Below are 25,971 nucleotides of genomic sequence, written 5' to 3'. Positions count from 1 at the left end.
TCTTTCTCCAATGCAGCAAAAAAGCCAGCTCTTTTTTTCTTTCAATTGCATCTATTCTGAATACTTTTCTGAATAAATAACTTGATGAAGAGAGTCATAGAAGGATGGTTATTTAGACATAGAACAGAGTGAGGCAGGTAATTGAAGATCAATTTATAGCAATAACAAAATTACTAGTAGTCTAGAATAGTTAATAAGTTTACATAATTTTTAATTTTTTTAAAAAGAATAGGTACATCTTTTGGGGTAAATTTTCAGCATTAAAATATATATCCAAATACACACAACTATTCTCTATATTAATGAAGGGTCATGTAACTGTAGATGCTACTGGAAGGTTAATTAAAAGTTATTTTAATTTTATCTTTATTCATATTTCAATTTATGATTTGTTCACCACGGAGTATGTCCCTTTTAATTTTACTTTATAATCAGTAATACTTTTTATCCCTGAGAAAACAGCTATTAGTGAAGAGAGGGGCATAGGTACATGGCAAAGGGGAAAAGGGGTGTGGGGAATTATTCGGGGATAAAAATTTGCTCTAAATAAATAGCAGGTGAATTAAAGTCTACTGGAAAAATGATATCACATGCAATTTCATGGAATAAAATATATTACAATTCAGAATCAGGTAGCCTGGGCTTGCCTCTCAGTTCATGTGATCATGAGGATGCTGACTTAAAAAATTTTGAGGCTTAATTACTTATTTTCAAAATAGAAACAATAAAGGAAAGCTCATGGGTTATTGTAAGGAGTGGGATATTTTATGTTAGCTGCCCTCCACATGGGTGATTGTAGAGTGCACGCACCCTGGGATGATGGAGGATATGGTCTTTGAAGGGAGCCAGCTCCTTCTGGGAGGTAGTTTCATGGCTGTCTACTAGCTCTCTAATCTTGAGGAATGCTCTTAGTATTTACTATTTTCAGTTTGCTTTAGAAAAGTGGGAATACATCAAGCCCTATATCAACCGGTAAGCTTTCAGGAGACCTTACCACAATTGTTCACTTTATAGGAGGTGGTACATGTTTGTTTAATAAATGGATGGGTGGGTGAATGAGTAAATGGATGGGTTGGTGAACAAGTAACCCAGGAGGAACCTACTCACTCATTTTTCTTTTCTCATCTCATCTCTAGGCCCGTGGTGAAGAGAACAAGTTCATTTCAAGCACTATGTGTCCTAGGCTCTGTAAGCACAATGGAAGAAATTGAAGACAATGCAAGATGATGAAGCCTACATAATATAACTCTGGAGCACACAGTCCCGATGTTCACATGTTTCAGAGATGGTTGACGGAAGCTCTACGTACTCAAGAATTTCTGCATCAAGGCACTTTCTGTTGACTTGCCATTTGCAAATTGTCTTGATGAGGCACTACCAAGGGTGAGTAGACGAAATGCGAACGATTCAATCAAGCAGCCAGCTGTTGGATGTTGGAGGGTGCCAAACAACCAATTTGGTTTCTTCTTATTGGCCTATTTATCTTCTTAGCATCATGTGGATAGAGGCATAGGGAATTTGCGGGACCTGCTTTCCACCAGCACTTGAGCGTGTGTTTCTCTGCTTCTCCCTCCATAGAAGACATCAGAGAGAGAGAACAAATGATCTAGTTGTGTCTTTCATGAACCACCACTGTGATAGTCTTCTCTTAATGAGGGAAGGTACAGATAGAGTCAGAACAAATATATTCTTGGAGGCAAAACATCCTCTATTCATTATTTTTGCAAGGACCACGACTTTGGGGAGAAGAATGAGAACATAGCAAGGGGAGGTGGAAATCCATCAAATTTACTATTTTATCTTCAGAAACCTAGAGGAAAAACTTCTCCACTAGAAGACAGACATGAGATCCTGGAGGACAATGTGTAATGATACAGTCTTGACAGAACAGACTGTCATGAGCCCAAGAGTGGCATTTTGAGCCGTGGCTTTCAAATGTTTTTGATGGTGACCCATCATAAGAAACATATTCCTCACTGTTTCTTGTGGGTGGAATGGTGTCCTTCAAAATTTGTGTCCACCCAGAACCTGAGAATGTGACCTTATTCAGAAAGAGGGTCTTTGCAAATGCAATTAGTTAAGATGAGGTCTTACTCTTTTAAGGTGGTTCAGGTCCAATGACAAGTGTCCTCATAAGAGACAGAAGAGGAGAGACACACTAACAGACCAGAAGCCACGTGAAGGTGAGGTAGAGATGGAAGGGAGGCAACCACAAACTAAGGGACTCCTGGAGCCCCCACAAGCTGAAAGAGGCAGGAAGGACCCTCCCCTAGAGCATCCAGTGGGAGCCTGGCCCTGCGCCACCTTGATCTCTGACTTCTGGTCTCCACAACAGTGAGAGCATAAATTCAAGTTGTTTCAAGCCACTAATTTTGTGGCCTCTTGTTACAACAACCCTAGAAAACTAATACACTAGTCTTCTGGTGTCTCCGGGGCTCCTGTCTCAAATAATGGTTTGTTCTAAGATCCTTGTCTCAGGGGGTGTTTCTTTGGGAACCCACACTACTGCACTAAAGATAGTATGTTCAGAATTTTATTTTTGGTATCTTCGCTATCAAGTTTCAGTATTTATTTTCCCTTCTTTCTTTCTATCTCAGAGCTTTCCCAGTGGTTGGCACATCCAGGAAGCAGGTGGCACCCTCTGGTTCTGAAGACCTCAAAATGTAAGCTCTCTGGGATATAAGGCTGAGAAATACTCTCAGATGATTTGGTGGAATTAACTCCTGAGCTATTATGTACCACAGGAGGAACATCTTTATTCTTTCTGCATCCTAATTTTCTTTATTGAGACATATATCTTTCAGTACCCTTTCAGTAATATTGTGGTACCTGGAAATGTAGGGTATCTATCTTTCTCATCAGCTCCCAAGTTACTATAGGCCACTGGAAAATTAGCCCTGGGATTTAGGATGGTAGAAAATGATGTGTGATCACTGTTTGAACATTCAGAATTTGTCTGCATTGGGTTGAGTGCGGAGGAGCCAATTCAATTTCCAGCAGCATTTAGATCTTTTAATTCCAAATGGCAAACAGGTAGGCTGGCAACTTAGAGAACAGAGCGTTGCCACGACATATGGCCCTGCTCTCTGTATATGATTAAAACAGAGAAATGCAGCAGAGCAGAGTTTGGCTACCTATGCTTCTGAAGTTGGAGTGTTTACACGTTCACATGGCAACATGGAATAACTGCTATCAACAGAGATTGCTTTATTCACACATTCTGCAGTGTATGAAGATATTTATCACAATTAGCCTGATTTCTGTGAAATTAGTGAAGAATCAAATGGGATACCGTGAAACCCACTTGCAGCCTGCCCCACATGGAAAGCAGCATTATCAAATTGCATATTCAGGGACCTTGTTCCACACATTTTGGGGTGTCTGGCACAATCCTATGAACATGATGTGTATCTGCCATAAAAGTCTGGATCCCACCTCCCTGCAAAGCAAAGGATTGACATTTGATAAGTGTGGTGGTTTCCTCTTGCTCCATATTCCCAGCTGAGGAAGGTCTTCTATTCTTCCTCACTTTCCTCCATTTCCAACCACTTCAATGAGCCCAGGCCAAGTGGGAACAATGAAAAAGTTAATGGATGAAGTAAAAGCAGGAGGCCTACCTGCCAGTGTGGGATTGATGGTTATCCTTCTAGCATGTTCTTTTTGTCTTCTAGCCCTTTGAAAAAAGGGTGCCCCTTATCACTTGCCAGTTGGCTAAGGATGGTTTTCTTGTTGTGGGTTCCCCTGAGCATACCATTGGTATTGAGAAAACCATCACAAAGGGAAAAATACTTCCTAAAGTAGATCCATGGAGTATATAGAGATGTTTATTCTAGCATATAGTTTGCCAAACATTAGTCCTTGGAAACCCACTCTTTTTGCCCTAGGCTAATGCCACCTCAACTGCTGCTTCTGATGAAAGAAAGTTCTAGGGCTAAAGCCCCATTCTCTCTTTGGGAGAGAGATGGAGGTGGTGACCCAGGACATTGCCCTTGATGCAACCTTTGGAAAGCAGATGTCTTTTTAAGTAAGTGATTTGATGATAGATAATGAGTTGCTGTGGTATCAACCAGAGATGTCTCATGGAGCTGTCCGTGGTACCCATTTCCACCATGAGAAACATCCCCCCTCCCCCCAAAAGGGCTCTAAAACATTCCTAGGATAAGAGATGTCTCATGAAGGATGTCGTCAGGGAGCCCATGGGTGGACTGGCATTTGAAAGATCCCACACACTACTTCTATCCCAAGATACTGAAATAGAATAAGGTAAGTGTGTCCTAAGAGTGTAACAGTATGATGAGGGTTCAATAGGAAAGAGTTTATGAATTAGACAAAGGTTGGATTGGATAGAGAAGTATGTTTAGGATTTTGACTGATATTTCTGGCAAAGTAGGAAATAACCCAAACTAAGTTGTGAATTAAAACATCTTCTAGAAAATGAATATTGCATGAATATTCATGGATGGCACAAATATATGATAGCATTAGCTGGACATTATCAGGCCCCAAACAATTTTTCTTTTCTTAAAAATAATACCAACAACATTTATTAGAGGAAGATCCCAGCATCTCTGAATACTTCTGGACTTAAGTGACTATATTCCGTCTTCCTCCTTTTTCTGCTTTTAATGATTAATTTCCACTACTGTCAGCCTCCTAGCCATAGCTCCTAATCTTTCTGATTTTATACAGAAAATGTCAGAAATGCCATGGATATTTCCAAAATGCATTGCTTCCTTCTCTGCACTTATTATTATTATTTTTGTCCATAGGTAATTTTTTTTTTTTTTTTGCTGAAGAAGATTTGCCCTGAGCTAACATCTGTGCCAATCTTCCTCTAGTGTGTATGTGGGTCACTGCCACAGCATGGCCACTGATGAGTGGTATATGTCCACGCCCAGGAACTGATCCTGGGCCACTGAAGCAGAGCACGCTGAACTTAACCACTAGGCCACAGGGTTGGCCCCAGTATTTGTGTACTTTTTATTGTCTTTTAACTTTTCCATTTTCAAATAATTTTTCACTTGTAAAAAATGACACAGAGAATTCTTGTATTCTTTTCATTCATCTGTCTTAACTGTGGGAAAATTATTGAAAGCAGGAAATGGGCATTGCTATGACACTGTGAACTAATCTACAGATGTTCACATTTCTCTGATTGCACCAGTGATGTTGTTGTTCTGTCTCAAAGTCCAATTTAGGATCCCACATTGTATTTACTTGTCCTGCCTTCTTAGTCTACTCTCATCTGTGATTTCTTTTTCTTTTATGACTTTGACATTTTTGAAGGGTACAGGCCATTTAATTTGTAGAATGCCCCTCGATTTGTGTTAATCTGACGTTTGCACATCATACTAGATTAAGGTTATGCATTTTTGGCCAGGATACTACAGAAGTGACCTTGGTTCCTTCTCAGAGTATCATATCCTCAATGATGTTGATATATCTCATTATTAATGATATTAACTTTGATCATTTGTTTAAGGTGGTTTTGCCTTTGTAATGTTACCATTTTCCCTCTATTCCACTAATAAGTATTTGTGGTTAGATACTTTGGAATTGTGCAAATATCCCATTTCTCATCATACCGTTGACCACTTATCTTAGCCTCTATTGATGACTCTCATCTGTGATAATTATTGTGATTTTCTTGTTCCAACATTCCTTCCACATTTATCAGTTGGATTTGTACTGTAAGGAAGAGCTATCCCTTCTCCCCCATTGATTTATTTATCTGGGTAATTATTTATATCAGTACAGGTTTGTGGATATTATATTTTTTATGAGTATAATCCACTACTATCATTATTTTTGTTGCTCCAAGTTTCCCAGATTTGGCCATTGGGAGCTCTTCAAGCCCTCAGTGTATCTTTCCTTCTCTGCAATCTTAAAAGCAATGGGGCAACATTGTTTAACCTGTTTCTACTCATGGGTGTTATTACGACATTAGAGGAATTGAAGTAGGTGCCTATGTAGTGACGTTCTTGGTGCCACCTGTGCTGGGGAGGGCTGTTCCAGCAACTTTGAATGCTTCCAAACCGTCTTGTTTTAATAATTCTTTGGGTGACTATGTTCTCTGTTCCTGCTTTTTCTGTTCTTAGCCATTAATTTGCGCTGCTGTCAGCCTCCTGGCCATAGCTTCTAATCTCTCTGACTTTACAGATAGTTGCCTGATAAAGGTATGAGGGTGATGGCCCGTTGTCTCCAAGGTAAAATTCACATGCTCCTGGCAGACTTTTTTCTTATTTTTTTGGCCCCGACTCCTTTTGCTGTCTTGTGCCTGCAGTTGGTTACGTGCATTACATGAAGGTCACTAGATAACTGGCTGAGGTATAATCCTTCTTGTCTAGGAGGCCTGCTTTCTCATTCCTGCTGTTTCGGTAATACAAGATATATAATACAAGATATGTACATAAACAACGTACTGCCGGGAATTGTACACCGGCGTTGCAAATGTGAAGAATTTACTCAGAACTAGAAAGAGAAGAAATAATAGAGATTATTTCACCAATATAAAACAAATTGAAAGTTCCTGCTAGATGAGAAATTGCAAAAGGTCTTAAGCATTTATTCCTGCAGTGACTTTCTGCAATCTTTGAAAAGATAAGCGTTCTTACTGAAAACTCATGTGAACAACACAGGGTTAAGTGGTATTTAGAAGCAGACTTTGGAATAAGATAAAAATGATCTCTTACCTGCCATAGGTGTGGATTGGAACATGTCAAATAGTAGTTTTAATCTGCCAGATCACATTTATGGGAAGTAGTAAGAAATGGTGTATTTTCCTACACGTGGAGTTTTTTTGGTTTTCTTCAATTTGCTACATATCCGTTAGCAATTCAGTGATTACGTATATCTGAACATATATGGCATTAGTCAGGGTTCTCCAGAGAAACAGAACCAATAGGAGATACACGTGATTATTGAGGCTGAGACATGATATGATCTGCCGTCTGCAAGCTGGAGACCTAGGAAAACCTGTGGTATAATTCAGTCCAAGTCCAAAGGCCTGAGGACCGGGGAGCTGATGGTATAAATCTCAGTCCAAAAGCAGGAGAAAATGAGATGAGATATCACAGCTTAAACAGTGAGGCAGAGATAAAAGGGGAAAATTCCTCATTCTTCTGACTTTTGTTCTATCCAGCCCCCCAACTGATTATATGAGGCTCACCCACATTGGGGAGCACAATCTGCTTTACTTGAGTACATCAGTTCAAATGCTAATCTCACCTGGAAACACCCTCACAGAGACACCCAGAAATAATGTTTAATCTGGGCACCCCATGGCCCAGTCAAGTTGACAATTAAGATTAACAATCACACACACACACACACATACACACACGCAGACATATAAAATCAGACAGCCTCAATTACACAGGACTACAGCTTGCTCTCCGGAAGGTACCAACGCAGTTTTCTGAGAGCAGGTTTTGTTGCCTACCATATGGGTTTCCCATTGACTACTCATTGTAAGGCTCCTGGTTATGGGTAGGCAAATTCAGAGGGGGTGGTTGAGAGCCATGAAATCACGACCTAAATCAAAACCAGGGGAACCCTTTAAGATTCAGTTCCAAAAAGGACTGTGAACTCTGTTTCCAGGGTCCTCACATTTTGATAGCCGCTAAAATTTACAAAGCACGTTCACACCCATTGGTTTGTTGAAGCCTCAGCAACTGGTGTGTTAGGCAGAGAAATATCTTTATTTTCAGAATCCTAGGGTTAAACTCAGAGTGTGTATTAATTATCAAAGATCACACCACTCTTAAGCTAAAAAAATTGGTTTCAGATCTTTTAGAGGACACACTAATGGCCTTTGTTTGAAGGAAAATAAATGTAAAATGAGTACAGATTTTGTTTGTATGATTCCATTAGTTGTTAGTTTGATTAATAAAGATTTCAGTAACGGATGTTCAAGCCATTGAAGTAACTAAATGAGCCACAAATGGTCAAGGATGTGTGACATCGAAAGGGACTAGCAATGTATGATGCTCTTTTTGTTTCAATGAGAGTGAAAATAAAAGCAAGGGTGAATCCTCAGGGGTGTGAATATTTGTTAAACAGACTGCCTTAACTACACACCGTTTTTTTTTTCTTTTACCGACAATTCTCTGAAGTAACTCTTCTACATACTTTTGTGGGTGAGTGTTTGCCCCATGCATGATATTTAATGAATCACAATGAGACTAGAGAGTGGAACAAATTGAACCCCAGGACAATACTCAAGTTAACTGCCTGTAAAATCTTACAGAAACAAAGGAAAACAATCACTAACCCAGTCCTATGATTCTGAAAATAACCCTCTTATATGATGTTTATAACTCTGTTTGCTTGTATGCTAACTCATTCATTTAGGAAATGCCCATGAACAGGGACTGGGTTGTATATTAATTTTCCAGATGAAAAATCCACAATGCCTCCTGCAATGGACCACCTAGACTCCTCCTCATGGAAGAACTTGCTGGCCAGGGTTGGCCTCAGTGGCAGAGAGTTACCTTTCCTGAAGTTCTGTCCTTCCTAGAGGCAGCCTATGTCCAGTGATGGAATCTGGGCTATAAAGGATTGGGCATTTTGACTTCTCAATGTTGGGCAACGCTCACTTCAGAGCTCAGCTCTATGTTGGGGAAAATCTGTTGGACTTGCTTCACAGTTCGACTTCTCTCTCTGCCCAGTCATGTTTCTTTTCACAAGTGTTGATCTCTTGTAAACATCTTGCACCCCAAAATCCATCTGTCAGTGCCCACTTCTGGAGAAGACCACCTATAAGAGTTGGTACCTGGAGAGGTCTGAGATACGGCGACAGGATCGCGTTTAGAATATGAATCACTCACCACCTGGCTGGGAAGGAGGACTCCATTGCTATGGCAGGTGGAACACAGGCAGTGCCTGGTGCAAAGAGATGGTCCAGGTGTGAAAACATTCGCTGGTGATGACTTCTGATGGTGTACCGTCGGAAGGATGTACTTACGTGGGAGTTTTAGAGGCATGGAGAAAATAGTAGCTATGGCAAGACGGCATTGTGGGGATATTGTGAAGTACCACTGATGTGTGACGGAAGAATAAGGAACAACTGAGGGGACTAACAGCCAATTAGAAGCCAAGTATGAAAGTCAGAGATGCCCTTAGGTGGCACACAAAGAAACTATCATCTCAACTAGAAGGCAGAGAAACCAGGACCCACTCTAGGACCCAAAAGTCCAACTGGCTGAACTTCATAGAAGGTTAAATTTCCAATTAAGTCTCATCTCTAAAGCCAAGGTCAGGCTCCTAGTTGTGAAAATCTGGGACTCTAACATATGAGATAGAGACATTTGGGTGAATGCTCCCATAGTTTTGAGTACTCAGACTCTCCTGAAATTCCTGAGCCTGTAGAAAGATCCCATTACCCTAGCAGAGCGAGAAGTCCCCTGTTTTAGAAGACCACATAGAGATCTATCCCCTGCAAGGCTGGATCTGCCCCCTCAGGCTGTGTCTCCATCTTTCCTTGTGACCTCCAGGCTGATAACTAGAGTAAGTCTCAGTGTATCCCAGCAGGGATGATATTAGGTCTGATAAGGGAGAGGTAGATCTACCCAGAAGAGGCTGTGCCACAGAGTCAATGTGAGCTGTCCAGCCAGGAGCGTACAAGTGAGAATGAATTCTTGGGGGCTTGACCCACAAAATGGAACATAATCCGGGACCAGAGTTTGTTGATTTCAGAGTGTTCTTCTGAGATCCTGGATTTAACACACTGGCCAGTAGCTGAGAAGATAGTGTGACTTCCTATCAGGATTTCCACTGGATTCATGGAAAGAACATTGGCGCAAGTTGAGCAAACTTGAAATGCCAGAATTGCTGTGGCAGATGGCAGCAGACGGGAGTAAAGGGTAAGAGAAGTGGACATGCTGGAATGGAAGACCTGTTTGATGCTTGCGTTCCACAGCAAGGAGAACAAGAAGCATCATTTACCAAGAATGTGGCAATGAGTTGGTGTGAGGGCCCCACCGTCACTCAACAGTCCAGTGGTGGTCTTCTGGGCTGAGGGTAGGAGAAATACTGACGGAAATTGGTGTCTTGATAGGACTTGAAGTAATATAGACACTGTGGACATTATCTGCCAGTAGCCGCGGGTCACACATATCAAAATGACCAGAAAGATCAGTCATATTGGATCAGGGATTCTGACTCACAGAAAGACATGGAGATGTCTGTGGAGCAAAACGCCTGGGCATCTAATGAAGGCAGTGCTCAGCCTGTACCAGCAGAATGAACCATGTTGGATAATGAGGAGGCTGGGAGCAGTTATTCCCTTCCCTGAGAGTCACGGGCCCTTCCCAGCTTCCAGACTTAGGCTTGTTTTTCTGATGTGGAAACTATTGATTGAAGAGCTTGTGGGGTCCCCAAGAGGGTTTTTCATGACCCTCTATCATGAAAAAGAAAAAAGAATCTGGACCATCTGTATTCATCAGGGTTCTCCAAAGAAGCAACACCAATAGGATATAAAAGGAGACTTATTATGAAGAATTGTTTCAGGCAATTACGGAGGCTGAGGAGTCCCACGATCTGCCATCTGCTAGTTGGAGACCCAGGGAAGCCAACGATGTAGTTGAGTTCGAGTTCAAAGGCCTGAGAACTAGTGGAGCTGATGGTGTAAATCCCAGTCCAAGGGCAGGAGAGGACGAGATGTTCCAGCTCAAGGAGTGAGGCAGAAAAAAAGGGCAAATTCCTTCTTCCTCTGCCTTTTGTTCTATTCAGGCCCTCAACAGATTGGATGATGCCCGCCCACATTGGGGAGGGAGATTTACTTTACTGAGTCCACTGATTCAAATGCTAATCTTATCCAGAAACATTCTCGTGGACACACCAGAAACCATGTTTAACCAGCTCTCTGAGCATCCCCCGATCCAGTCACGTAAAATTAACTACCACACCATCTGAACATCACGTTGAACCATTACATTGATGATAGTAGATTGATTAGTCTGGATGAGCCAGAGGTGGCCAGCATGCTGGGAACTTTGGTAAGATATGTGCTAGGGAGGGTGGGAGATAATCCTGCAAAGATTCAGACAGAGATCTGCTCTGTCTGAAACACTTTTAGAGGTCCAGTGGTCAGGTATATACCAAGAAGTCCGTCCAAGCCAGAAGACAAATTGTTGCATCTGCCCATGTCAGCATGTACAAGGTAGCACAATTCCTGGAAGGCCTCTTTGGATTCTAGAAGCAACACATTTCATGCCTTGGAATACTATGCTTGGCTCATGTGTCACCAGGAGACACATAAGATGGCCAATTTATGGCGTCCCAGAGCAGATGAGGCAATGATGCAAGCCATGGGTCCAGGCAGTGAAGCAAGCAATCTTGCCACTTGGAGCAAACAATCTGCAAATCTTATGCTGTTGGAGGAATCGATGAAGGGAAAAGATGCCATATTATGCCAAGCCCCAGTGGGAGAATTGCAGCACAGGGGTCTAGAGTTCTTGAGTAAGCCATCTGCAGGAGAGAGAGACACCATTGGAATTAGTCTGCTGGGGCTGCTGTAACAAAATACCACAGACTGGGTGCCTTAAACAAAAGAAGTTTATTTCTTACAGATGTAGAGGCTGGAATCTGAGATCCAGGCGTGGGCAGGGCTGGTTCCTCCTGAGGCCTCTCTCCTTGGCGTGTAGACGCCGTCTTCTCCCTGTGTCCACACATGGTCTTTCCTTTGTGTGTGTCTGTGTCCTCATCTCCTCTTCTTATATGGATACCACTCGGGTTGGATTAGGGCCCACTCTAATAACCTCTTTTTACCTTAATTATCTCTATAAGACACTATCTCCAAATATAGTCCCATTCTGAGGCACTGGGGGTTAGGACTTCAACATATTAATTTTGGGGCAGGGAGCACAATCCAGACCATTACACCATTAGAAAAAACATCTCTTATTGTTGTAGTGGGCCCCGGTAAAGACTAGGTACTTCACTATTAGGCATCAAATGAGTGCATGTCCAGACTCTTCATCAAAAGCTGGAGTCTAGCAGACTTATAGACTCACGGTGTCAGATGAACCCACAACGATCCAGTCTTAGATGGAATTGAGACTCTTGTGTTTGCATATGGACAGGACCAGATGGCACAAGTGAGCTGCATGAGGGAGTAGCTCAGACCCCCATGTCACACATCACTATTGCATAAATGCTTATCCCTCAGCTCACAGCACATGGTGGTTTGGGTAAAGGGTACTGTATAATCCACTGAGAAGAGAGGGAAAAGCTACAAGCTCATTTTCGGGACGGATCATCTTGGTGCAAGGCAAACATGAACATCAGCTGCACTAGGCTTTTACCCAAGAGTGGCCTTGGAGGACAGCAGAAAAGGAAAATTCTCCCAGCTGTTAGAGCTTTAAGGAAAAAAAGGGAGTGTCCTAAGTTTAGAATACATATGGTCTCATGAGAAGTTAAGAATAGATTGACTGACTCATCAAGGGATTGGAAGGAAAAAGATTGGACGAATGGACACTCAAATATCTTGTGATGGGTGCATGGGAATGGGAAAGTGTAAAGAGCTCTGTATCACATTTGGATGCCCACCAAAGAGTGTCCACCAGTGAAGAGGCAAGGGTGATTATTCCTGCATATGAGTAATGCTGGAGCCTTCTGAATTTAAAATTGTCAGATTTTATGACTCTGGGAGGCAAAAATTATCTGAGCAGGTTTGCAGAATTTGTTTGTGTGTATTTCTTTCTTCCATTGGTGGTATCTTCATCCCAGACATTCCTGTTTCCTTGCCCATCTTCCTGCCAACCACACACACAATGTCATATTGACATTGAATTAAATGCCTTAACTCTCTATGCCTCAGGAATTTTACTACGATATATTCTCTAACATTTTGTTCCATTGCAGCATGTCTCTGAGAGACAATGATTATGGAGAATCTTGACTGGCCATGATCGAGGTGGCAAGGGGCAGCTACAGCTGCAGAGCTGGGATGGAAAGAGGGCAGTGGCAAGACCCAAAGCAGTCCATGGCATTTAGCAAGCAATGCTGGCATCCAGAGTACTGTCCTAAACAGAGGGTTCTAGTGCTAATTTTGGCTCTGGCTCAGCTACATACATCTCTTTATTGCTCTCCATTTTTATGGCAATGCTTTGAGTCACTCTATATCAGCAGTTCTCATCTGGGGGTGATTTTCCTCTCAGGGGACATTTGGCAATATCTGGAGACATTTTTGATGATCGTAACTCGGGGCAGGGGGATACTACTGGTATCTAGTAGGTAGAGGTTGGGGATGATGCTCAATGTCCCACAATGCACAGGACAGCCCCTCATAATAAAGAAGTACCTAGCCCAAATGTCAATAGGGCTGAGATTAAGAAACCCTGCTCTACATTATTTTCATTCATTCCTTTCCAGCTTCTATTAGCAAGAGTTGGTTTCTGTTGGTTTCTACAATGAACATGACTGATGCAGGTTATTGTAGGGTAATTTACACTTAAGGGTGTTATTTAACCCTGCACGTAGAAGAATGTCCCTCCCAAGAATCCTCCCAAGTTTGAGAAAGGACTGCTAATTATGACTTGCTTCTCCTGTTGTCCAAGATAACACATGATCTGAGAAAGATTTTTCTCCTCACTTCTTCTCTTCCAATTTCTTCACCTACTTTTCTTCTTTCTGTACCTGTTACAGCTTGTAGGATGCACTTGGAGTTTCAATTCTCTGTAAAAAGTTGCAGAGCCCTAGTGCATGGAATGAGAGAAAGTTCATGTAGACCAGATTCTCATACATAACATCAATGTTAGTTCACTGAGTGTCTGTAACCAACAGGGAGCTTGCAAACAGAGCAGCAAATAATTCGACCAGTCCCCTGACGAAATAATATGGTGAATTACATGTACGTGCTGAAATGCGTTGCAATTGTTTTTGCCTCACTCCTCTTGCCCCCGTTCCAGTCCAGGGGTTTATATCCCCTTATAAAGTATCTGCTTGTACCCACCCTCTACTGGAGAGTCTGATGTTTAGAGGAATAACAGATGTTTCTTTCTCTACTCCCTGTCTGGATGAACTCAGTGAATGTCCACTCTTCCCCACAATCCAGAAGCAGAACCATTCTTGAGATTTCTCTTTCTCTCTCACCTCTCAAAACATTTGAGTTAGCCTCTGATTTCTGTTGGCTCTGTCTGAATCTCTCTTGATTTCATTCCATCCTTTCTAATCCCACAACCATTGCCTTGGTATCAATGCAAACATTTTAGTGACTCAATTGCTGAAGTTGAATCCTCATGGCCATCCTGGGTGACAAGACCCCAATTTATTGTCTAGGCTGCTTTTAGAAAACATTTCTGAGATGGAGAGATGCCATCCTCTCATAGCTAGGGTGACCAACCTTCCTGGTTTGCCCAGGACTGAGGTGTTCTGGGGACATGGGATGCTCAATGCTAAGTTGAGAGTCCTGGGAAAACTGAGATGAGCTGGTCACTCTTTCTGCCTGAAAGCTTGCGATGGCTCTCAAGAATGTGAGGGGGAAGGTCAAACTCCTTGGTCATGTCCACATGGACATTCAGTTCACTTTCTGGCTTTGCTTATGGACACTATTCATGTATTCATTTGCTTCAAGGATTAAAATTATTATGCTTCCTCAAACTGATTGCACTTAAGTGTCTGGGTGTTTTCCCTACTTCAAATCCCATCCTCCAAGAATTCATCAATAAAGCGGCTTCCTTTTCTTCCTAGAAATCTCTTGAGCTGATGAAGAATTCCTGTGGCTTCCATCACACATATAGCTTATCATTTACCACTTTTAGACTAACCTTTGACCAAGCTGTCAACTTTCCCTATTAGACTATGAGTTTATCGAGAAGAGGGACTTAGCTCATCCTACTTCACATATTTCATGTTATTACGGCATTGTCTATTGTAAGATACCGTATTGCATATAGTATATGATGTTATGGTTTGTTTATATTGTGTCTTCCATACTGGAATGCAAATAACTTATCTGTGTAGAGTTCCTGGTGCATCAAAGTCCCTCAATAAGGATTTATCATTAGATAAAATGATGCCGCCAGGCCTCAGCCTGGGGTTCAGCCATTTATAGGCATTCTCTGAAGAAGAAACCCATGAACAAATGAAGAAATGAAAGAAAGATAGTGTCTTCCCTTCACAAATTGTTACTTCAAGCTGACTAATGTGTTCCAAGAGATCAAAATTTGCATCTAATTCACACACACAAAAAGAGCGATGTGGCTGTCCCCAATAATCCAGACTCTATTTTACTCTCTTCCTGGTAAGTCCACCATAACTTGGGTAGGTTCTGGGAAATTTGAGACCTGTCTTCCAATTGTGCAGATTGTTTCACTTATATTGGGATTCATTTTCTCAAAGCTGTGTGAGGATTTGGTGCCTGAACTACATTTTGCAATACGGATCTGCTGACAATTTATTACCTGAGAACTGTCATAGGATGGCTTAAATTTATGCTTTTAAGAAATAATTGCAGAAAAGATAGCTCTATATTGACACACATCTCCATCCAGAGATGTTATAACTATACTAAACGATCATTTAGTCACGTAAATGCACATCCTCCAAGCAATTTACAGTTTATTACGTATCACACTGATGTAAATTGAGGACCATGGATCATGGAACTCATGATCTGATTTGTGGGTTATTCCAAAAAATGTTGATCCTGCCCAGTGATCCAACATGGGCTCCTGTTTGGCAACACAGTGACGTATATGCTCTGCTGCCTCTTATATCTCTTCATCGTGTCTTGTAGGAGAGCAAACTTTTCATGCCTTCTTCTGGGAGCCTGTGAAACCCATGAAGATGGTAGGTGGGCACATATTTCTCAGATCCCAGGAAAAAGATTCAGACAAAATCTATGGCAATAGCACCTATTTCTCACAAAACCGATCCACCTTTTGCTCCACGTGGCATAAGCGGCAGGAAGGAGGAAAAAAAGAGATTTGTTCATTCGGTAGGACTTTTGTCACTTCATTAATTATATGTGTTATGTAGATATAAGACTCCATTTTTTTTTCAACAGAGCAATGGGGAGACACATTTACTCCATTGATCACTCTTTCTATTCTGCATTCTGTCCTTCTTCTAGGGAAGAATTTGTCTTAAACTTTTATTCCCCATTATCCCTACTATTCACTCTTTTATTGGTGGCCATTGAGACCATTAGGCACAAATGGCATCTAGCAAGGGCTGTCATATACATTTGGCTGTTTTTCTGCCTCGCTTATTCTTTAAGGCACTTCTCAGTAGATTAATGGATCCAAACCTTCATTTCAATTATTTTTATTATGCCTGGTTACTGCTTGCTCCCATTAAAAATGAGAGTGTACAGTTCATTTAAGGATTCAATATTCCTGTTAAGCAGTAATTCAGTCAACTTCTCCATTACCACACCACCAACTCATGGGATTGGTTTGATTTATAGAAGTAGTTGCTGTTGGAACTTTGCCTCTGTCCACTGAACACTGTTTGTATCATGGGAACTTTGCTTCGAAATGCTTAATAATTACTAATGAAGTTCTCTCCAGTTCGTTCAGCTACATCCACTCTGATTATCAGAGTGAGCTCAAGGCAAAACTATAAATGTTCATGCATTTCTAGAAGAAGAGGTAATTTTTTGCTTACACTGGTACCAAGAGGAGCAAATCTGTGTTTGCAAATAATTGAAAACCTGTACAATCAGCAGTCAATCACTGACATTGGTTGCATGAATTTGGACCGTCAATTGAGATCTAGTTTCCTGGTAATTTGGTGATACTTGTGCTCATGTTACCTAACTGGAAATTTCTGAACAACGTAGCATCCTTCCCAAAGTATTAGTTGAATGATGTACGTGATAGTCATATCAGGCGTGTGCTGCGTAACAAATTGCCACAAACTTAGCAACTTAAAACAACATCCATTTATTAGCTCACAGTTTTGTAGGTCAGAAGTCCAGGATGGCATGGTTGGGTCCTTTGCTCATGTTTTCACAAGGCTAAAGTCAAGGCATTGGCTAGCCTGAGTTCTCACCCAGAGGCTCTGGGGAAATACATCTGCATCCAAGCTTATTCTTGCTGTTGGCAGAATTCAGTTCCTTGTAGTTGGAGGACTGAGGTCCCTGATTTTTCACTGTCTGGCTATCAGCTGGAGACCTCTCTCAGCTCCTAAAGGAAACCCACGTTCCTTCTCACGTGATCTCCTCCATCTTTAAGCCAGCAACAACATATCAAATGCTGGTCATCCTTCAACTCTCTGGCTTTCTCTTCTGCCACCAGCCAGAGAATACTCTGCTTTTAAAGGTTCATGTGATCAGGTTGTGTGCATCTGCATAATCTCCCTATCTTAATGTCAATGGATTTGGGATCCTAATCACAACTGCAAAATCCCTTCACAGCAATTAATGTTTGATTGAGTATCTTGGAGAAGTTGTGGTACACAAGGGGGCGGGGATCGTGGAGGATCATCTTAGAATTTTTCTTATCTGGTATTACTTTCTTGGGTCTCCCCAACTGGAGTTATCCAAGGACCTAAGAGCTCATCTAGTCCCAAGATTTAATTGTGTGGTTTCCAAGCATCTCATGAAAGCAGAACTGGAGAGTCTGCTGTTCATTTCTGCTGGTGCTTTTGTTCAAGAAAAAGTAGCAGGTGAACTGAGCATAGGACAAACCATTAATATAGACCTGCAGAGATGACCCTGTGTAAGCAGAGAGCCACTGGAGAGCCTAATCTCCTGGGATGCACGTGCAAGGGTTTATATACAAGGTACATAAAACAACATTGGATTTATAGTCTATATAAGTCCAAAGCTTAGGACAGCCTCCTTGGGAGATATGCTGTGTGGTCATACTCTCATTGGCCAGTTATTGGGACCATATCTGGAGGATGCAGCTGACATTCAGATCAGTGTGTACCCACACATTTCATTTTCAGCACTCGGGGGTCCTTTTCAAGGACTTAACTGATTTAAGATTAGGTGATGGAAGACTGTGTGCTTCACTGACCAAATGCATCCTTGCTACCATAGCATGTGGTTGTGGAAAATTGATTCAGCTCAGTCCACAGGAGGACTCCTGGTCTTTTATTCACACAGCGAAGGGGAGACAAATAAGTTTAAATAAGAAAAATATATCCCAGAGTGATTCCTGTCTGTGCATCTCCACATCAAAGAAGTTGGCTTAATTTTATAAAATAACCCTTGGGCCACAATGAATTGTGACCTAGGCAACACAGGCATTTTATTTGTTAATAAACATTTAAAAAATATATTTCATTATTTTTAATTAATATATTTTAATAGTGTTATTTATTTTTATTTTATTAATAATAATTTTGTTGATAAATAACATTAGTCTTCTTTTTTTTTTTTTTTTAAAGATTTTATTTATTTTATTTTTTCCCCCCAAAGCCCCAGTAGATAGTTGTATGTCATAGCTGCACATCCTTCTAGTTGCTGTATGTGGGACTCGGCCTCAGGATGGACGGAGAAGTGGTGCCTCGATGCGCACCCGGGATCCGAACCCGGGCCACCAGCATTGCAGCGCGCGCACTTAACCACCAAGCCACAGGGCCGGCCCCAACATTAGTCTTCTAAATTAATTCATTGTTAACTACCGTTTTCTTTGTTTTTGCATCCATTCAAAGATAGAGCAATTTTGTAGTGGCATCAACCTGAGTGATCTCATTTGAAACTCACCATGTACTTAAAGAGTCTTATTTTCACGCTATGAGATTTGGATGTACGAAAGTGCTCCATGGTAAATTACTATGATCTGTTACATAGGTACCCTTTTAAGCACACAAACTATACGTCAGGAACTTACCTCACCCCCATGCCTATTATCATGGGTTATTACTTCAATTCCGTTCTTTAACAGAAGTAAAGAAATCATTCCCATCTTACAAAAGAAGAAATCAGTCTCCAGAGAGAGGCAAGTTCATCTAGCTTCATCATTCTAAATCCTGTCCCTGATAAGAAAACCTTGACGACAATAAAGATATACTAGAATATAGTGTAGAAAAAGAAGAATTACCCCTCTCCAATGGGAATGCCAATTCTATATCAGAGTTTCTCAACCTTGGCACTATTGATATTTTGGGCCAGATCAATCTTTGTTGTGCGGGGCTGTGCAGCGCATTGTAGGATGTTTAGCAGCATCCTTGGCCTCTTTCTTTAGATGCCAGCACCAACTCATCCATTTTTTTTTTTTTTTTGATGAAAACATTTTGTTTTTATTTTAATTTACATTTAATCCAACCACCAATTGTGGCAACCTAGAGCATCTCCTGTTATTGCCAAATGTCCCCTGGGGAGTAAAATCACCCCTGTTGAGAACCACTGCTCTGTATCATAAATCCAAACCTTGGAATTCATTGAAAAGATGCCCTCTGTGATACCTACATACCTCACTCCAAGATCAAGTGCTCTTAAAACACCAGATCAACATGGCGCCCAAGCCAAGGAACATGTCATCAAAAAGAATCTCAGAAAGATTAGGATCCAGGCAAATCTATTCTGATGACACCCACGGACCTCCTTAGAGATCAGAAAAATGTCTAATTTGGTAACGGCCTCCAGCACTGACACAGCTCAGCCCTCTGAAGGAAAGCATCTCTATTTCACACAGGTGCTGTTTCCTGGCTTCTCAATTTCTCCAAGAAAATGATCTCACTATTGGAAATCTTTGAAATCCCCCCACATTATGTGGAAGCCCTCCTATTCAAATTCCACAAATGACACATTTCCTCTCATTAAAAGGCTCCAGGAAATATACGATGTTCAGTAGTCACTTCAGTTCTTGAAAATTGATGCTGGAAGATATTATCCTCCCCCCCCCCCGGATAAAAAAGATGCTTAGATTAAATATTATAAAAAATATCAAACACTTGGTAACTAGATCTTTCAAACCATCTATTTGCCAGTGAGGTAGGGTCCTTAATTCTACTGGGGGTTTTAAGCTTCATGTTGTCATTCATTGCTTCCAACACTCAACTGGATGGTGAGGTTGTGGAGGGCAAAGAAATGGTAACAATGCCTCTTTCCTATGCCCGAACTGTTTCGAGTGCTTTTGTATCTCTTAGGGATATATTTAATTCCGTCTTCTCTGAGCCCACGTTTATCCTTATTCCTTATCCATGTATTAAACCATTGGAGACCAGAAAAGTTCTCTTTCTTGTCAAATATGACCACACCATTAACATTCTGCAGGCTTTTTACAAACAAGCCATTTACAATGAAAATATTTCCATGATCAATTAATATGCAGAGGACATTGTGATTAATAATCCACTACAGTGCAACTGTTTGACACAGCTGGAGGTCTGAAGAGGGACCAGAGAAGCTAATTATTTTGATTTTAATATTTTGACGGCATCTCCCTGTTTCTTTGAAAATTACACTCCAAACAGGATGGAAAAATATTCTGCTGCTGATGAAGTACTTTGGAAAACATAAATTTCCAGGAGGTTTTGTTAATCTTGTTTTTGCTTCTTGAAATATTATTTGCCGGGTTGAATGATGGAGGGTATCATATTTCACCACTGTGTTCCACTAGATTTAGGCTTTTGGCGAGCCATAAAAATGGAGGAAATTATTATGATATCATGCAGATAGTACCTCTAATTCATTCAAGCATCTACCAATAAAATGTTCTTGAGTTGCAGTGGTAAATTTTATCACTATCGGTGACAGAATTAAAGAGAAGTCTATGAAAAATTGGCTAATAATCGCAGACAACAGATAAGATCGCTTTCTTCAATTACACATTCTTTCCCTCTCTCCCTCTCTCCCTCCTTCCTTCCCTCCCTTCCTTCTTCCTTCCTTCCTTCCTTCCTCCCTTCCTTCCCTCCCTCCCTTCTTCCTTCCTTCCTTCCCTCCTCACTTCCTTCCTTCCCTTCTCACTTCCTCTCTCCCTCCCTCCCTTCCTTCATTCCTTCCAGTTTTTCATCATAAACTTTTCCATCAGGAGGAAAACTATAAAATAGAAGAAATATAAAGGAATATATTTTATTTACTCCCCCCAAATATTTTGGGTTTTAAATGTTGAATTTATGATTTTATATAATTTTACACCAACTCTGAAAGAGTCCTTTCTATATTAGTTTAGTGAGCCACTAGAAAAACATCAATAACATCTTAGGGCTTTGTCAAATTGTATGGGAAATACTGTATTTTTGTGAATACTTAATTTCACTGTGTAGGTGGAATAAAGTGGCAAAGGTCATCTTTGCTGGGACTTTCTGGATAAGAAATCATTTGATTCAGTACGCTTTCCCTGCAGTCTTCTATATTTACATCGCTATTTCTCTGCACCAATAAGACAGAAACTCATGGGGTGTGGTTAAAGTGGTCCTCAGCCTCTTGCACTCTATGTTCATCTTGAAAATTCAACCAAGAGTCAACGTCAAAAGATGACCTTGCTGGCCTCCAGTGGGTGCCACGTATGGGGAGCTCCTAAGCGTCTGTGCAGTGGTTAGGTTGAAGTTGAGAGTGGGCTGATGTTCCATGAGAGGAGCTTCATGGAGGTTTTCAGAACAACACAAGAGCCAGGAGATGGGATAGGGGTAAGTTCTATATCTACATAGCCACCGAGGGTTCTAGAGTCACTGGGGCGGCCTCCCCATAGATCGAGATTTCTTCCTTGTAGAACGTAAGAATGTAGAATGTAGAATGACCAAGGGGCCGCCTAATCTGCATAATGATGCAATAAAGAATGTTGAGGCACTTGGGGAAAAAAAAAAAGTTATACATCTAAATTTCCCACTGCCTATTGAACAGGACGCTTTCCCACCTGAATCACTATTCATGTCTCTGCTGTAATATTCTATATGATTCTTGTTCTGTTTACCCATTTGTTTCACTCTTTTAATTGCTATAGCTTTAAAATTAGCAATGATGCCTTGTAATGTATCTTAATCCTTAAAACTCCTCTATCCACACCTGGATCTTGCTATGCCCATGCCTCTGTCTATTTGCTTTCTTGAGTTTTTTCTTTGCTGAAAAGACCTATTGTCTGCAAATAAATATATTTTGCTTTCTTTTAAAAATCTGTTGTCAAGGTACATTATACTGTCAGATTTTCAGATATTGAACCATCTGTTTGCATTTCTGGGGTTAAAATTTTAATTACTATTTAAATGTCTTTATTTGATATTTGGTGAAGGTTTCATTTCACATTTTTTTTTGTGTGTGTGTGTGAGGAATATTAGCCCTGAGCTAACATCTGTTGCCAATCCTCCTCTTTTTTGCTGAGGAAGATTGGCCCTGGGCTAAGATCTGTGCCCATCTTCCTCTACTTTATATGTGGGATGCCGCCACAGCATGGCTTGATAAGTGGTGCATAGTTCCCTGCCCAAGATCTGAACCTATTTTTGTTGATAAAATGAATTTATTTTATTTCATATGTTTCTGAAAAGGGGGATGTCTGGTTCAATTAATATTTGGGTTTACAGTATGTGCACAGAGGAATGAGAGATGCCAGGGAGTTGAGATTGCAAGCAACAAATTGATTGAATGGTACACCATGGAAACTGAGGTGTGAAAGAATGGAAGTAGAGATAGGAGTGTGGGTAATAGGGAAGAGGTTAGTTTAGGAGAATAAAAGTTTGAGTCTGTTGGGGGTTGAATTATGTCCTGAAAAATATACTTCTAGGTCCTAACAGCTGGAACCTGTCAATGCGACCTTAATTGGAAACAGGGTCTTTGCAGATGTTATTAGTTACAGATCTCAAGACGAGATCATCCTGGATGAAGGTGGCTCTAACTCCAGTGACAGGTCTCCTTATAAGAGAGAGAAGAAGAGAGACACAGACACAGAGGAGAAGCCACGTGGAGACGGAGGCAGAGATGGAGGGAGGCGGCCACCAGCCCAGGGACGCCTGGAGCCCCAGAAGCTGGAAGAGGCAGGAAGGACCCTCCCCTGGAGCCTCTGGAGGGAGCGCGGCCCTGCGACACCTTCCTCGCAGACTTCTGATCTGCAGAACTGTGAGAAACTCATTTTCTGTTGTTTTGAGCTGCCCAATCTGTGGTTCGTTATGGCAGCCCCAGGACACTAACAGAGCTGTAATCCTGGACAACCTTTGTTTTCTCATGTATATGACAGGGATCCTCTTATGTATTTGGTACAAAACCCACCAGAAGGATTTGGTTACTGAATGCATACCTGCCTTATGCTCCTGGCAGTTGTTGTGAGGCCCAAAGAAGAGTTTGGAAAAGAGTTTTGCAAACTGTAAAGTATTACACACATGTGAATGTCACTGTTTCCTCCCGCAAGTGAATGGAAGGTTGCTAACTTTTGGGTAACGTATACAGGCAATCAATAGAAGTCATAAATCAGGATCAACACTAATTTTCTTTAAAATCTCAGACAAAGACAAATTTGTATATATATACTTATATATATTCATTCTTTTCTTTTTTGCCAAAATATGCAAATGTGCCTACCACCCTGACTACACTCATGATGGTCCTCTTTTAGGCGGTGGTCCAAAAAGTGGGGTGAGCACCCATAAGGGCATAGACTGTCTATTGAAGGACAAGGAGCAATTATTAAAACTTCTATTTATATGCATCTTTATATCTAAATTGAGAAACAAATTATGATTATTAACACAACACATAGATTGAAACTGGTGCACTAAGTCCAGTGTAGCATGATTCAACTCAATGAGCAATTTTTAAATATTGTTCATTTCCTCATAGAAACAGAGAGTAGAAAGGTGGCAGCCAGGAGCTGGGGGTAGGGATAGGGAAAATGGGGAGATGTTGGTCAAAGGACACAAACTTCCAGTTATAAGATGAATCAGTTCTGGGATCTAATGTACAGAATGGCCACTTCGTTAACAACTCTGTGCTGTATACTTGAAAGTTTCTGTGAGAGTAGATCTTAAATGTTCTCACCATAAAATAGAAGGTAATTATGTGAGGTGATAGAGGTGTTAACTCTTATTGTGATAATCATTTTCAATAATACGTGTATTAAATCACATTGTACATCTTAAACTTACACAATGTTGTAAGTCACATATCTCAATAAAGCTGGAAAAATTATTGTTCATTTCATTAACCCTTGATTCTTTTGAACACTCTGGTTTGGGGGTGCATTTTTTGGTGAGCATAATCTGTTTGAACAGAAGCCCCTGTATCATTCTATAAGTGAAATAATATTCAAATATTGGGGCGCATGCTCCAATTTTTATAGAGTTTGTAATCAAAAGGTTTAAAGACCAGGGGTCTAGATTAATGGGGCATAGACGGGTAAATTCCCTCTGACCATCCTTTCTCTTCTCCAGGGATCTGACCATCCTTTCTCTTCTCCAGGGAGTGTCAGTTCCTTCCTTCTCTGAATAAACAGCAGAGTTTAAATAAATACGGTCACAAGGCGACCCCTGCAATATTTTTATATTTATGCCATTCGCTACCCAGATATTTTAACGACTTCCTGAAAGGTGAAGAATCGAAATGACCAGGCGTTTGAAATGACAACTCCGAGGAAGGTCAGAGCAAACAATTCTCTGTGAAAAACAATTTGCATAGCAAATGATGCATTAAATGATGATTCCGCTTTTCCGTGATCGTAATTATAATCGTAATAAGAACAGTCTCTGCAAGGGCGATGTCTGTGAGCGTGAACACAGCACACTCATAGACTAAAACACACAAAGTCTTGTAACTATATTCCTCATGCTTTTGTAAGGAATATTCCTGCCCGACTGATTTTGAGGGCTATTTAAACTAAGAAGATCTGTAGCCTGTCACCAGCACAGGCTTCCGTCTACTTTGTGGAAATCTGTTGCTTTGCATTTTCTTTGTTTCATGGTGTGGTCTGCAATCCTGGTGGTTTTTAAGTCCTTTCAAGATTTTGGAAGAAAATTAATCATTGAGCTTTGGTTGGCAAAATGGAACAGTGTTTTAAGACTGGATTTATGGAGTTGTTTCTGTTTACAACTGTTTCTCAAACTTTTTTTTAAACTTATCAGTCTTCCAAGGAGCCTTTTTTAGACATTTTTCACTAATTGTCCCTCCCCATAATATTTTCATATTGTTTATTTGCTGTCTGTATATCTATGTTTAGACATAAAAAGTAGGATTTTATCACACCTGTCCTCCTTCAAGAAGCAATTTTTGCCCCCTTGAGGATGATATCATTTCTGTTGGGAATTCATAGTCTGGAAGCTTACTATGTGGCCCAAAGAAAGCCATTTTCTTTTCTCTGAGTCCGGTCCCTTCTGTAAGATAGAGAACTTTTATCACGAAAATGTTGCCGTGCGAGACATATAGGTTTAATGACTAATTTTTAGTGGATTGAATGGTGGTTAAGAGTCAGTAAGACCAGGATAATCTCCACTCTGGCTTCTGCCAGCTGTGTAAAGCTGGAGATTTTACTAAACCTCTCTGAGCCTCAGTCCTCCAACCGGAAAGGGGGATATTATAGTTTGTAATCCATTGTGTTGTGCAGATAAAATATAAGTGCATATGGGAAACACTCAAATTATTATTACTATGCCTATATAATGTTGACTTTAGTATTTTATCTACTGCATACTTGACCTATGAATTTATGAATGCTCATATAGATCAGAAATGATGTCTTTTCTGCTATTCTAAGTTTCTTTAGACATAATTTTGATCCTAGAGGTGTAGACAAATGTAATCAAACATTATATTAAAACTTGGGAAAAATGGAACAATAGATGGACACAGAATTTGTTTAATCATTTGTATTTTTTTAAAAACCAGCAAGATGTGGTGGGAGAACATTGAACTTGGTCGATGTATTTGTTGAATATGGGAGGCAATGAATAAACGATGGAGTTTTCAGCAAGTTATGAATCCCTTCCAGTTTGCTAATGTGTAGAATACATGAATTAGACCAAATTCATTTCAACCTTGTAATTCTATGTGGTGACATGTCTACCTGACATGCAGTCCTTTTGTAGACTGTTTTTGTATGACATTATTCCATCTAACATTTGTGTGAGGAAGTCCTTCTTTCTCCTTCATATTTT

General features: G+C 40.7%; 1 long non-coding RNA gene across 1 annotated transcript; it reads left to right on the top strand.

Moving 5' to 3' along the window:
- Positions 1-1,142: 1,142 nt before the first annotated feature.
- Positions 1,143-24,000, top strand: LOC147912034 (uncharacterized). Its single transcript, XR_015550673.1, has 3 exons — positions 1,143-1,383; positions 2,598-2,663; positions 22,617-24,000. It is a non-coding gene; the product is annotated as an uncharacterized LOC147912034 (long non-coding RNA).
- Positions 24,001-25,971: the final 1,971 nt, after the last annotated feature.

This window comes from Ceratotherium simum, chromosome X (genome assembly GCF_057802395.1).
Source record: "Ceratotherium simum simum isolate JZ-2026a chromosome X, ASM5780239v1, whole genome shotgun sequence".
Taxonomy (NCBI): Eukaryota; Metazoa; Chordata; class Mammalia; order Perissodactyla; family Rhinocerotidae; genus Ceratotherium; species Ceratotherium simum.
Note: the sequence above shows the minus strand (reverse complement) of the source record. Positions and strands in the feature narration are given on the sequence as shown.